This window comes from Pinus tabuliformis, chromosome 5_1 (assembly GCF_031772625.1).
Source record: "Pinus tabuliformis cultivar Carrire ecotype Pingquan chromosome 5_1, CPIR1, whole genome shotgun sequence".
In the NCBI taxonomy this organism is placed as follows: Eukaryota; Viridiplantae; Streptophyta; class Pinopsida; order Pinales; family Pinaceae; genus Pinus; species Pinus tabuliformis.
In genome coordinates, this window is record NC_142305.1 from 593,939,813 (window position 1) to 593,955,077 (window position 15,265).

Below are 15,265 nucleotides of genomic sequence, written 5' to 3' on the forward strand. Positions count from 1 at the left end.
CATGAGGGTAGTCAAAGAGTCACAAAGGGGAATTTCAAGGATCACCCCACCCTTTTCTATAAATAGAATCCCATAACTCATAGAAAGGGATTTTGGGAGCCAAGTGTTTGGCTAGGCTTAGGCTTAGAGGAGGCTTGGGAGTATTGTGATGAGTCTTGGCTTCTCCATGATGTAGAGTGAGTATACTTCTTTGGAGGAGCATGTGTTCTTGACTGTAATGTTCCACTATTGGGGCTAGTGGTTTTTATGAAACCAATTCAAAAAAAGATAGAAAATATAGATCAACGCCTTAGAAATAAGCCTCTTCAAGGGGGCAACCTCCTTTACATTACACAAATGAAAAATTCTTAGATGATTCAAATGACAAAACCTCTTTTCTATATATAGGAGTCTAAGGGGTCACAATATAACCAAAGCCAACCTAACAATAATAATATAAAGGCACAAAAATAACAATAGTGGGATTCTATGGGGCACAGTAATAACAATATGGGGACAATATGGGGACAATAGGGGCACAACAATAACAATAAGGGATACAATGGAAATAGCAATGGGGGAATCACTAGTATTATAGGAACCTAACATACCCATCTCCTTCAAAAAAGTGTTGTCCTCAATGCTTGAGTAGTTCTGGATGCTTCTGTATAAAATTGTCATCCTCCCATGTGGAATCTTCAATGGGTAAGTTCTTCCACTTGATGAGATACTTGAAATTGATTGATTTCGTAGCTGTCAAGTTCTTGTTTCTTTGACTGCATTAGGTTCCAATATTTTTTTTCCTTCCTCATCAAGTTCTAGAAATATTGTTTGAACTGGAATCTTGTCACCTATAACCTTCTTTAAGCATGAAACATGGAAAATTGGGTGCTCTCGGGAAGTTGCAGGAAGCTCCAATTTGTATTCCATAGTACCTATCTTTTGAAACACCTTGTACAGACCATAATACTTTGGTGACAATTTATTATCCTTCTTAGCTTGCTTGAGGGACATTTATTTATATGGTTGTAGCCGTAGGAATATCCAATCACCTACATCAAAACTTATTTCACTGCAATGTTGATATGCTTGCTATTTCATTCTATTCTACGCCAAGGTGAGGTTATCCTTTAAGAGTTGGAGAACTTGTTACTGATGCTCGATGTGATCTTCCACTACTTGAACCTTAGAATTTTCTCTTAAATATGATGTGGTGGATGGTGGATGATATCCATAAAGTGCCATAATTGGGCTCATTTTTGTCATAGTATGGAAGGAAGTGTTATACCACCATTCATCTAGAGGCAACCATTTGACCCATTGTGTCTGTTTATTAGATACAAAGCAACAAAGATATCCTTCCAAACATTTGTTTACTATCTCAGTTTGCCCATCATATTGAGGATGATAAGATGCGTTATGGGCTAATTGAGTACCAAGACAAGAAAATAATTCTGTCCAAAAATTTCCAGTGAAAATGGGATCTCTGTCACTTACAATAATCTTTGGGTTTCCTTGTAGCTTTTGAATTGTTTCCATAAATGTAGTAGAAATTGTACTCTCTTTAAATGGATGAGATAATGCACAAAAGTGTGCATAATTGGTAAGTTTGTCAACTGCCACCATGATAAAAGTCTTTCCTTCAGACTTGGGTAAACCTGTGATACAATCCATTGGAATCTCTTCCCAACGTTGGCTTGGAATGGATAACGGTTGTAATAGTCCTGGGGTCTTAATTGTTTCAACTTTGTTTTGTTGGCAAACCAAACATTCCTCCAAAAAATTTTAAATATCTGATTTAAGGCCATCCCAAAAAAAATCCTTCTTAACCCTGTGGTAGGTTTTTAGAAATCCTGAGTGCCCTCCTAAGGGAGAGGTGTGCAATTCCCTAAGGATCTTTTGTTTGAGTTGAGAATTCTTACATAGGTATAACTGATCCTTGTACCATAATGAATCATTTTTCCAGCTAAATGTATCAGATGCATTGGGATATTGTTGTATCTTTTGAATGAGTTCCCACACTTCCTTGTCATTCTTCCATTCATCCCTTGCTTCGTTTATCCAATCTGGTTGGATAATAGAAATGGCACAAAGAAATGCTTCCACATCCTCATCCTTTCTTGAGAGTCCATCTGCCACAACATTTTGCTTCCCTTTTTTGTAAATGATTTCAAATTCATAACCCAACATCTTTGTGACCCATTTTCGTTGCTCTTCTGAAAATAATCTTTGTTCTAAAAAGTATTTAAGACTATCATGATCTGTTTTTAGCTTGAAGTGTCTTCCCATTAGGTAGGGTCATCATTTATTAAGTGCATGTAGTATTGCCAACATTTCCTTCTTATAAACAACTTTTCATAGATACTTTCCTTTGATTGGACGACTTTCGAAAGCAATGGGTCTTTCTTCTTGCATTAAAACAACACCAATTCCATTTCCTAAGGCATCACATTCCAGAATAAATGTTTTTGTCAAGTCTGGTGTAGCTAAGACTGGTGCTTGGCACATTACCTCTTTAAGATGTTCAAAGGCCTTTGTTGCTTCTGGAGTCCATGAAAATGTATCTTTCTTTAGTAATGTTGTTAGAGGTTCTGCTATTCTCCCATAATTCTTAACAAACTTGCAATAATACCCTATCAACCCAAGAAATCCTCGTAGATGCTTTATGGATGTGGTGATTTTCCATTCCTTAATGGTTTTAATTTTTCTAGGGTCTACCTTAACACCTTCATGAGATACAATATGACCCAGATATTTTACCTCTTGTACTCCAAAGAAACATTTGGAGATTTTTGCATATAATTGTTTCTCCTCCAATAGTTTGAGCACCATGTCAACATGTTGGAAATGATCCTTCCAAGACTTGCTGTAGGTTAGTATATCATCAAAAAATACTAACACAAATTTTCTAAGGAAGGGTTTGAACATGGAATTGATCAAACCTTGAAATGTAGAAGGTGCATTAGCAAGGCCAAAATGCATGAACAAAAATTCATAATGACCCTCATGAGTTCTAAATGTTGTTTTTGGAATGTCTTCAATCTTCATTCTGATTTGATGATATCTTGAATGAAGATCAAACTTGGTGAAGTAAATTGATCCATGCAATTCATCCAATAATTCATCAATGATAGGAATGGGAAATTTATCTTTAATAGTGAGCTTGTTGAACTCCCTATAATCTGGACAAATGCGCCATGATCCATGCTTCTTGTGAACCAATACTACTGGAGCAGAGAAAGAACTTTGACTAGGTTGAATTATACCAGCCTCTAGAATTTCTGCAACAATACATTCAATTTCACTCTTTTGGACATAGGTATATCTGTAAGGCCTGATGTTTAAAGGAACACTTCCTGGAATCAAATTAATATCATGATCAGGATCACGAATAGGTGGGAGGCCTTTGGGATTCTCAAATACCTTGGAATGATTGTCCAATACTTTTTGGAGATCTGGGGAAATGGATGGTTTCGATGTGGGAACCTCTAGTGAACATAATTGTGAAATTATTCCTCATTATTCTTTCTTTAAAATCTTTTTCATTTCATTAGCAGTGATTATCTTTCCCGGTTTCCCTACGATACCCCTTAATTCAACTTCCTTTCCTTCTGAAGAGAATTTCATGAAAAGTTCTTGAAAATTAAAATCTATTATACCCAAGGATTGTAGCAATTGGACTCCTAGTACAACATCAATACCACCCATTGGAATGGAAAGCATTGGGCTATTCAATACATATTCTCCCATGGATAACTTGATATTATGGCACTTTCCTGAGAAATTTATGGTTCCTCCACTTGCAACCATCACTTGACACTCTGGTGCTGGATATAGGAAGCAATTCAATTCCTTGGCTATCTTACAATGAATAAAATTATGGGCACTTCCCGAATCAATCAACACTATTACCTTTTTCTTCTTGATATGCCCTTCTATCTTGATAGTTTGAGGAGTGGTAATTCTAGCTAATGTATTACAAGATATGGTCAGATTCATTTATTCTTTTTCTAGGGTTTGTTCCTGGTGTATATCCTCTTCCTTTGATGTTTCTTGTTCCTTTTATTCCTCCTCTTCACAATCTATGTAAAATAATTTCTTCTCAGCACACTTATGACCTTTAGTGTATTTGCTATCACAACTGTAACAAAGCCCTTTTTCTCTTTTTTCTTCCAATGGTTGTGGTTTCAACCTTGTAGGTTGTAGAAGGCTAGGGGAAGCAGCACTTCCATCTTTATGATTGTGAGTGGTAGGTTTGCTTGTTTCCATAATTTTGCTTTCCATTTTTCTTGCCAACCTGAACACCTTCTCCAATGAAATTGGTTCCCAAAGATGAACCTCATGTTGGATGTTATCTTTTAAAGTCCCTATGAACACATCAATCCTATGCTCCTCTGGAATGTATTTTACCCTTATATTCAATTTTTGGAAGTCCTCAATGTGCTCCATATTGAACCCTTTTGTTTGAGATTTATCAATTGGCTAAAAAAAGTGTTTCTTTTTGTATCCTCATAATCTGCTACCATTTCATCCGTAAAAATAGCCCAAGTGACAATTTGCTTACAAGAGCAAATCCATCAATACTGGTGGGCTCTAGTATTGCAGCAATAATGCTGCAACTCTTGGGACTCCCTTCTTTACTCTTATCAACCTGGTAGTTCGTAACAAACTTGGAAGCGACGGTGCTGTATGCACAAGTACTAGCTCTTGCCGCAGCTGTCACTGGTCAGCTGGCACAAGTCCGCTAGGGGCTCAAGCCAACTTCTATGAGCTCTTAGAAGAAGCTTTGTACCTGATGGATGGAAGCTAACTCAAAGGAAGCTGATATACTTGCAGAAAGAAACTGAAAGTCAAAGAGTAACATAAACCCTAACAAACCCTAATTCTACCAGCTAGTCCTACTGATGCAAAGGAGAGGATGTAAACTATTGAAAAATATGCCATTACTTCTACAAAGGTGAAATGCACATGCCTATGCTATCTCTATCTAAAGAACACATCTTTTCTGTATTTTTGATTACGTTATCAAAATTATCATACATGTACTTTTATCTGGCTTCTTACTGTGCAGGGGTGGATCAAGGAGGAGAAATGCTTGGAAAAGGTTGGGAAGGTTCAAAGAGGGTCTAAGGAGTCCCTAACTCCCTTCCAGAGAGTTTCACCAAGTTTGGCTATCCAGCAACCTCACTTGTGAGCTTCTACAAGAAGTCTGCAGGGGTTCTATAGGATGTTTCAGGGATTTCTACAGGATGTTCAGAAATTTCTACAGGATGTTTTGACATTGGATTTTGGAAGATGGGTGAGTGGAAGAGGATGCATGAATGGATAGGGAGGTAGGGTAGGGGTCTGAGATGACCCAGTGATTGATGGATGAAGTGATGAGAGGGTGTGGAGAGCTAACTTGTCTTAAGGAAGGCTAAGGTAATAGAAGAGCAAGAAGGTAGGGTTACGTGGATAGAAGAGTAGTTGTGAGACAAAGGAGCTAACTAGGAGATGGAGCAACTGGCCTGGACGAAGCTTAGGTGGATGAGAGAAAGATGGATATGCCCTGCACGGTGTGCACTTAACTGAATCAACCAAACCCTACATACAATCGAAATCTTAGCTAATCTATCCAAACTGTCAACGACACAAATGAACAATAGCTTTATTTCCAAAGAGAACCATGTACAACACTTAATCAAAGGGACATCTAAAAAGGTCTGAACGCATGACTAACTTCTACAAATGAAAAACATTACACTAATGATTGCATGGTCAAGAAAACTAGTGTTTTTTTTTAGCAGCACTGGTTCCACAGTTCCAGCCCCTGATCCAATAAGGGAGAGGTGAAACTGAGAGGGCAGGTAACCCTTTTATGGAGCTTTTATCAATCTTTATCTCATCAATATGTTCTACACATCTGAAGTAATTCTATTCCTCAACAATAACCTACTTAACCAACACAACTAAATCTAGCGCAACAAACTTCGTTTCAGATGCATAAAAGGAAAATCACAGTGCTGAAAGGAAAGATAACAATACAAATAAGGAGGCCCTAGGCTCTCAGGTTGGGCCCAACCCCGAGAGCTATGGCTCCTATAAAAAAACTCAGAGATGATATCAAATATGACTGCTTCCCATTATCAAAAATTAATCATAAGTCAAGAGTTATGCCAATAATGGCTACAAAAGAACAAAACAAAGCTAGCATCACGTAGTGCAGAATATGCAAGAATTTTTCCAAAGTCCTTTTCGAAGGCTGAAGCCGTAACATTTATAGACTACGAGGCCCTAGCTGGCCTCCTCAATCTATGGGACTTGGTTGCCCAAACTATGAGTGAACAACTCCTTCCAAGAAATCTCCTTGGCTGCCTTCTAGATCCGGTTTTGGTGGCCTTTGGAGCTCGGAGTTGGGGGTGAAGATCCCGAGGGAGGCTATTTAATGCCATAGACAACCCCCCTACGAATCCTCCACCCAAGCTTGGCTGTCTCCTAGCCCATGTCTGCTTGGTTTTGCTTCAACATGTGTCAAAGAATCCTGAAATGAGCACGTGTTAGCCACCTAGGAATAGTGACTACCCTTATTCGTACAAATGACATAAACATACTAAAAAATAATGCATAAGTTATGAAAAATGAAGGATTGAACAAGGGTAGTTAGGCCAAATGAGCCCAAAATGTTACCAAATTTGGGGCTCATCATCACCCCCTGCTAAAATGATTGTTCATCCTTGAGCAACTAATCCAGCTCCTCGTCCTTCATTGCTTTAACCGCCACTCTCACATCCCAGGCTTCTGAAGTAGTATCCTCCTCACTATCATGGAACCCAGCCTTTCTTTCCAGCTCCTCCCGCTGCTTATTCTCTTCTTTTTCTGTGCTGCCTTCTACCAATCCCAAAAGTAAAGGTGGGATTAGCTTGAGGCCTATCCAGCTGGCCTGGAGGTTCTGCATGGACTTCTTGTAGAGAGGTACCCGTACTAGACCCTCCCTCATTCTAGTTGGAGTGTGATACTCCCTGATTTTGAGGCTGTGGGACAATGTGTTCCACCTCCTGGTGCAAGCATGAACACAATTGTCCCCTAGTAGTTGCTCCATATCCTCGAAATGTGCTATAGCCTGAGCCTGCTGATCCATATATTTTAGTAAATCTTGCGGGTTGGTTGTTAGGTGTTGGTGGGCGGATATCAATGCAGTGGGGTCCCCTGGCTCTGCTCTGATTAACAGTGATTCATGTAACTCCCGGTTCATAACATCTTTGACCTCTATCGCTCTCTTTTTTTCGTGGTTTAACCATGAGGTAAATGCCATTAGCTGCATATCTCCCACAACTGTCTTGGGATCCCATGAAGTTACATTAGGAAGGGCCAAATTATGGAGGCAGAACTCTGATAGCTTGGCCTTGTCCTCTGAGGAGCTACTGTTGCATAAATCTGTGAACTGCTGGGGGTTTTGAATCTGGGAGATACCCCTCTGTGCTAATGCATTAATCTGGAATTGCAACCACTGGTCCCGTAGGTATAGGCCATAAGATTTGGCCAGCTGCCTACATTGTAGAGCATCCATAGCCCAACTGGCCATGCAGGCCAGTTGTGCCTCTTTTTCTTGCCACTGCTGCTTGAGAGCTCGTATCTCTATGTTTGCTTGCAATTCCCTTTCCTGTATATGTTGGTTTAGTTCCTCAGGACCAGCTTGCATTCCTTCTTTGCCTTGAGGTTCTGCTGTAGTGTCCTCTAATGTTGTGCCCCTTTCTTTCCTCTATTCCTGTAGCTGCAATTTGAGCTTCTCATTCTCTTCCTGTAGAAATACTCGCTGGCAGTTTCCCACATGCTTGGCCATAGCTAATTCCCTTCTTTCCTCCTTGAGTTGTTCCTCCAAGGGGCCTATATCTGCTACTCCTTTAGATTTAGCTATCCTCATCCACGTGTGGGTTCGTACTCTTTCTTCTTCCAATGCAAAGAAGAGCGGTACTGTGAATTTTTGTGGGATAATTTTCCCAGCCTCCAAAAAGTTATAATAAGAGCTCAAGCTGGGCTGGGGGCTAGGCTCCATGATGTGTTCTACCTCTGCTTCCCTTTGTGGTGAGGTGGCTGCCTCCCCCTCCATTCTTTCGGTCTCCTTGAGCCTGGCTAAAGTTTCTTGTAGAACTGCTTCAGCATCCTGTAGAGGGGTTTTTGACGCTGACCTTTCCATTCTCTCCCTCCAGGTAGTTGTCTTGGGGCTCCCCCGCTCATAAGTGACTGATACTTTGGAGGGGGACTTCTCCCTTGGTGAGGTAGGGGTGTCTTCGATGGTAATTGGGTCTTTAGATGGAGGTTGGGGCCTGCCAGTTTTAATTCTTACACTTCTCCTCGCTTTGAAATACAGAGGAGTCTCCCTTTTGCATTTCTCCTTTGGCTTGGGAGAGGTACTTAGGGTGGCCAGCACAGCTGCTGCCTCCCGAGCAAGAATTTCGGCCGTCTTCTCCTTCTATGTTCTTTTCTCAGGACTTCCTGTAGTGGCTGATTTCTGGCTTCCTGTAGAAGCCATTTTCAATTTTCCTGTAGAAATAGATGGCACCGTTTTAGCCTACTTGGCTGAGGTTGCTTTTTCTTTCAATTTTTCTGAGGCTGCCTTAGAGGTGCCCTCACTGACATGGACCTTTTCAGTCCTTTCCACCCTGCTCTGTAGCCGTTTCTCCCTAGGGGTTAATGTGGTTTTGTCATCCTCTGTTTTGGCAACTTGTTTTTCCTCTTGTTTTCCCTTGTGCTCTTTCTTTGGTGCTTTGGCCATGGTTTCTTGGCCTTTCTCTTTCTTCTCTGTTTGAGTTGGTTCCTTCTCCTCGCTGCTGGAGGAGGTGAGCTCCTCGGCCAGCACTCGGATGTCATCATCCTTAGTCAAATTTCGGAATGTTTCCCAGGAGAGACGGACGGTATACGTGTGAAGTGCATCTTCCACGAGGAGCTTAATGAGCCCATGATGGGCTATCTGATCTGGTGTCCCCTCTCTCAACTTAGTGGCACACTCGGTCATGGACAGCAGGAGGAAGTAAGGGATGCTCAACTTTTTCTCTGAGGGTAGGTCCATTTGGTGCCTAAGTTCTGTGAGCAGCTGAAAATGGTATCCATACACGATGCTGAACCGCCCCTCGCACGTGATATATTTCATAATTTGGAGGCTGAACTCACTCCAGAACGGCTGTAGGCTGGTTCTTCACACTCCATTCTTGTCTTTTGAGAATTTCTCCTCCGGCAAAAAGAATTCCTTCTTAGCCTTCTGGCCCAGTTTTCTCTCCTCCTTATCCCAAGGTACCCCCATCGGTAGATCAGTGACCCTACTAATGAACTGTGGGGTGAGTCTGAGGGTCAAACCTATGAAGTTGACAATAGCCAACGTTTTGGACTTTGGCTGCAAGGATCGCAAGAATTCCTCTACAACCTCGTCATTGTGGCCTTGAAGCTTGTCACAGAATGACATCCACCTTGCATGAGAAAACAGGTCTACCACCTCAGGGGTTTCCCGTAGCTTCTTGGAGTATGTAGGCTCTTTCCTGATGAACCAACCCGGCATGGTAAAAGCTCGCTATGTTGGCCTGAGCTGGCTGGCGCATATAAAAAGATGGATCGTTCGGATTTCCTTAGATAGAGCGCAAAGTTATGCCTCTATCATGCACAACGTTTATAAATTCACGACTGTCTACAGGTGAGCCTTGACAGTGGCTCAATTATGAACCAAACCCTGTAGAAAATCCCGTATACACACTACGATGACAATTCTCATGCAGAAATAAGAGGACACTTGCAAATTCATGCACAAACTGAAATTTACGGCTTTCTACCCCTTTGATACGTCGACTTCACCACCTTTCGAACTAATTGCATGGGAGGACTATGTTCAGGCTTACCTCGTTCCAGACTTTCCACCTTTGACGTGAACAGTTTAATTTCTCCGTAACGTTGAGCTTCCTGTAGAAGTCGTGCATGGGTTCTGGGGAGCGCTTCAGTGGTTCTGGGCCTTCTGTGCAACAACAAGACATTTGAACAGGCCGAGAACTCAGAGTATCAACCTTCAGGAAATTGCGGATGCGTACTCGGCTGCAAAGCGGTTGGGAATAAATGAGTGTAGTGCGCCATACGCGATTTAGCCGGTAGATTTGAATCTCTGCGGAACTAGTGGCGCGGGGGTGAGCTGTCCCCGTCGGCCCGTTGGCCGACATCACCTGTGATCATTCCACTACATGTCTGCCTAACCACTGAATCATTCCTTGCATATCTACCGCTGCCACTCCTGTTAGATCGTCGCTTCTCTTTGACTGGACTCTTCCCACGTGTCCATTTCCTGCCTCGTCGACACACCCAACGCTTTTCGGATCGGACGAGGCCGTTGGGTTGGTTGTGGTGGCTAGTTGAATGGCTACCCGACTTGCTCAACCCATTCATTTTCATATTTACACACATTTTAAAGCATTATTCATGTAATTTGACGAAACAGGGTGAGGCACTTACCTGTGCGGCCGTGACGTTATTTTTCTCATGCTTCAAGACGAGGGTGACGGATTCGCTTACTGACGCTTCGTGCACAGGCACGAGAGCTCCTTTTCGCCGACTGATGCTGGTTACGAGACCGGTTGCTTGGTCGTGGATGGTGCATGTGCCGACTCACAAGTTTCAGGTATCTTCATGGCATGTGCTCTAGCCTGATCAACTGCTACAGGATTCCTGTAGGACATCATGTAGCCGTTTCTCCTCCTCGGGTGCATGCTGAAACGGTGGAGTCACGTTCACGGTTGCAGGGTCTTTGGATTGCCTTGACAGGTAGCGCAGTGGCCTCTGCATGCTTTGTTTTTCATTTGAAAATGATTTCTTCTAAGAGTCCAACGTTCTGGTTTGACTGCGCAGGTATTTCAGTCGTATGACAGCAATGGTGGTGGAAGGAGGCGACAACAGTGGGTGATGGAGAAAAACATTGGTTGCATGCGTCCTTATTGGTCTTCGGGCTTCAAATTCTTCTACACAGTCGGTCCTGGCCCGTCCCAAGATTCTACAGGAAATTTCCTATAGAAATACAGAACTTCCTGTAGAAAGTCCTGTAGCTTCCTGTAGGAGGCTAAACTATGACCAGATCGTGCCCAAACCTTGGAAGAGATGAGTGTTTCTGGAGGGAGTACTGGTGAGGTCACCTGGTGGCATGGTAGGGACCCTTATCCTTGAGTTGAGAGGCCTCCTTTTCTGCATGGAATACCTGCAACCTGCATTAATTTGCAAAGCTTGAGCCTATTTTTCTGTTTCTGCCTTTTTTCTCTCTCTCTCCTTTTTTTTTTTTTTTTTTCTTTTAAGGAGACAGCAGGGGCGCCTCAATGAGGTTTTCACCCCTACTATCTGCCTTGGGTGCCTCAGAGAGGTTTTCACCCAAGGGTCTTTTTGTTTTTATTCCATTTTTTCAGAGAGACAACAGGGGCGCCTCAATGAGGTTTTCACCCCTACCATCTGCCTTGGGAGCCTCAGAAAGGTTTTCACCCAAGGATCTTTTTATTATGATTTTTTTTTTGGATGCTTAGGATATGCCCAAAACAGAGGCAGAACCCTTCTCTATGACCATCACTCATTTTTCCACATTTTTGATGAACTCTTTCCTTGAAAGAGGTTTCCTGTAGATCTTTAGTCGATGCCCATTGACGAGCATGGGGATGGCTCCCTCATCGATGGTCCGGATAAGAATAGACCCATTATCATTACAGTTCTCCACTGCATATGGCCCTAACCATCTTGTCCTCAGCTTCCCCTTGAAATCCTTGTGTCTGGAATCATACAACAGCGCCCAATCTCCCGGTTGGAATTTCTTGTCATTGAGGTGCCGGTCATGCCATATCTTCCTCTGAAGCTGAACCACTTCTGAGTGAAGAAGGGCCTGCATTCTGTGTTCATCTAGCCCATTCAGCTACAATAACCTTTCTTGTTGGGCATGGCTGAGATCTAGGTCCAGCTGAGATGCCATCCTCAATGTGTTGTACTCGAACTCTATTGACAGTAAAGCTCTCTTCCCATAGACCAGTTCATAAGGTGTGAAACTGGATGTGGTCTTTCAAGTGGTGTTGTAAGCCCAGGTGGCCTCAACCAGGCGATCTGCCCAATCCTTTCTGCTGCTGCTCACCACCTTAGTCAAAATCCCTTCTAATGCTCTATTGGTGACTTCCACCTGCCCATTTGCTTGAGGATGATAGGGGGTGGAAGTTCTATGCTTGATCTTGTGATGAGCAAGAAAATCTTCAATTAAGTTGGAGGTGAACTAGCTTCCTTGATCGGTGACTAGCTCTCTTGGGTAACCAAATTTGTAGAAGACGTTTTCTCTTAAAAACTCAGCCACCTTTTCTTCTGTCGCTGCTTTGATTGCCTTGGTTTCTGCCCACTTTGTCAGATAGTCTGTGTACACAATGATGTAAGACCTTTGCCTTGAAGGAGGATTGATAGGACCCACAAAATCCATGCCCCACCTCTCAAATGGTTCAAGAGTCACTTGAGGTTGGAGAGGAATTTCGTCCCTTGGGGTTGGCTTCCCCATCCTTTGGCATCGGTCACATTGGCTGATATATCTCTTGACATCTTGATGAAGCGTGGGCCAATAGTAGCCTGCCTGTAGAATTTTGAAGGCAGTCCTCTTGGCTACAAAATGTCCTCCACAAGGCCCGTCATGACAGGTTAGGAGGATGTCAAAGACTTCCTCCTCCCTTACACAATGCCTTAAGATCTGATCGGGGCCAAGTTTGAACAGGTTGCCCCCGATCCAAGTGAACGAGGCACTCTTCCTTACAATTCTGCTTTTCTCTTTGGAAGATAGATGCGGAGGGAACTATGCTGAGACCATATAGTTTGCTATATCAGCAAACCATGGGGAGAGTACTGAGATAGCAAACAGATGTTCATCTGGCATCTGGTCGTCCACTATTCCATCTTCACCTGCAGGTAAATCCAATCTAGACAAGAAGTCAGCAACAACATTTTCTTTACCTAGTTTGTCAATGATAGTCAAATCAAACTGCTGGAATAGAAGTAACCATCTAATAATACGAGCATTCACATCTGGTTTATTCATTAAATATCTAATTGCAGCATGATCAGTGTTAGCGCTTGAAATTTCACCTCAGGCTGAGAAAGGTAAACCTCAAGGCAACATCAAACCACTTAGCCTCGTAGCTAGCCCTACGGGGCAGGAGAGGGCTCTCTCCGGTCTATCTCAGCAAAACGTTTTCTAAATGGGGCTGAGATGACTTTAAAAGAAACTGATTTTAGGCTAGTAAATTGATATAAAGGGGTTTTTAATAAAATGATGGGGTTTTTCTGGGCTGCATGGGCAAAGTAACAGTTTGAGCAGAGAAATGTAATCAAGAACACAGATTATCCCCTGAGGCAAGGTAGGCAAGAAATTTAACATCAAATTGAGATTAAATGGAATGGCAAGACTGGTGAGGAGCTGACAAGGGCATAGAAGATGAATCCTTGTCAAACAGAAGAAAACATTAAATATTGAACAAACTTAAAGGCAGAGCATACAAATGATGAATTCTACCTTAACACTTCATCTGTTCAATTAGAAATGATCATGAAGTGAAATGAAAACATAACAGGTTACATATGAAACAGAAGAAAAACTTATGCTAAATTGTCATACCGTAGGAATCTCAGGGGTCAGAGCTGCATTTTTTGATTAAAATCCCTGTCAAAGACTGTACAATAAAAGCTCTCTGTTCTCCACCAGCTCTCAGCACTCAGAATTCTCTCCCCTCTCTCTCCATGATTTGTTTTTTAATACATAAATAAACTCTGCTGTTTGAAAATAGATCGATCCAAAAATGAGGAGCTGTTTCTAAAATAAAAAATAGAAAAAACTTTTTTTCTGTTCTAGAAACAGAATGTTTCCCTTGAAATCTTCTGATGGCCAATTAAGAGACAAAATCTGGAGCGCAGATCCCTTTGAATTATTAACTGAAGACAAAGATAGGCAGATCTGTTCCTATTTTTCTGCTCAGGTTGGTAATCTGGGTTTAATTTGGGTTTGACTTTACTCTGCCTTTGTCTAAGAACTAATCTTTAATAAAAATAGCGCAACATCTTCTCCAATATCAGCGCATACATATCTTGTGAAATAATTGAAGCGAAAACTGTGTATTTTCTATCTCATCCATCATGATTTTTTTTTTCTCATGTTCAGATAAACAAGATCTTAGCTGTAGGAAATTGCTTCCTGAATTTGGTTGTAGCCAGTAGGACCAAGTCCAATGCCTCCACTACCGACAGTCGCACCTTCAGTTCAGAAGAACTGGCCCAAACCCTTAGCAACAAATCAAATGCGGAATGTAGAAAGGCCAGCACATCACTGTCAAATGGTGGAGCTGACGGAAAATCTGCAAGATATTGCCAAGCCTGCTGACACCAGCATTTGATTGCCTTTGCAAAAATTGGGCATTGAGCATCTTTCACATTTCCAAGAACAGGCGAAACTCGTGAAAGGACATTCCTGAGCCGTAGACTAAACTGGCAAGCATCAACTGAGGCAAATCCTGCAAGTGTTTGAACCATAGCTGATGTGGTCAAAGAATTCCCTCCATTTCGGATGTGGCAATCTTCGCTAACTTGGTCATAAGAGCAGCACCTATTTTATGTGCATTCGTTACACGAACAGTGAACGCCATAATTTGGAAAATACCCGCAATATGACATCCATCTTGGCCAGAGCGCCTTCTTCCACAATGGCGCTATTTTGTTTCTCAAGTTTGAGAATCTCATGTTCACAATAATTAATAGAGTTTAGTTTAATTTTTTCCCTGCTTTTCATATGAGAAGCATCTAATATTTCAGGCGGAGTTTTATTTCTCAAAGTCAAAGCATGTTCATCATTTCCAACATTCTAATCACTGAACTTGGTAATGTTCTCACAGTTACATAGAGCTATGTTCTCATCTTCAAACCTATCTTGGGCCAACAGTGGCTCTGGATAATATTCATTTTTAGGAACCCGGTTAAGATATGCAATAGATGGACTATCTTGTAAACAAACAAAATCATCTTCTGCGCCTTTGACATTGCGCGTTTTACCATTAGGCTCATTCAAATGAACAACTCCATCGTCTGGACCTTTTTCTTGAAGAACCAAATTTTCTGATGCGAGAGGAATCACCTCAGGTTCTCCATCCACATTCTTTAAACTGTAATCTGTTTCCTCATTTCGTTTAAGAACTTCTATTGAGCTATCCTTACTGGCCACACAGCATTCAGAGACCTTCATAGCATTTATTTCCAGGAGAGATTTCTTTCGTTTTGCAACCTCAAAACT

At 41.9% G+C, this 15,265-nt stretch overlaps 1 pseudogene; it reads right to left on the minus strand.

Moving 5' to 3' along the window:
- Positions 1 to 14,139: 14,139 nt before the first annotated feature.
- Positions 14,140 to 14,511, minus strand: LOC149166266 (protein SHOOT GRAVITROPISM 6 pseudogene; annotated as a pseudogene).
- Positions 14,512 to 15,265: the final 754 nt, after the last annotated feature.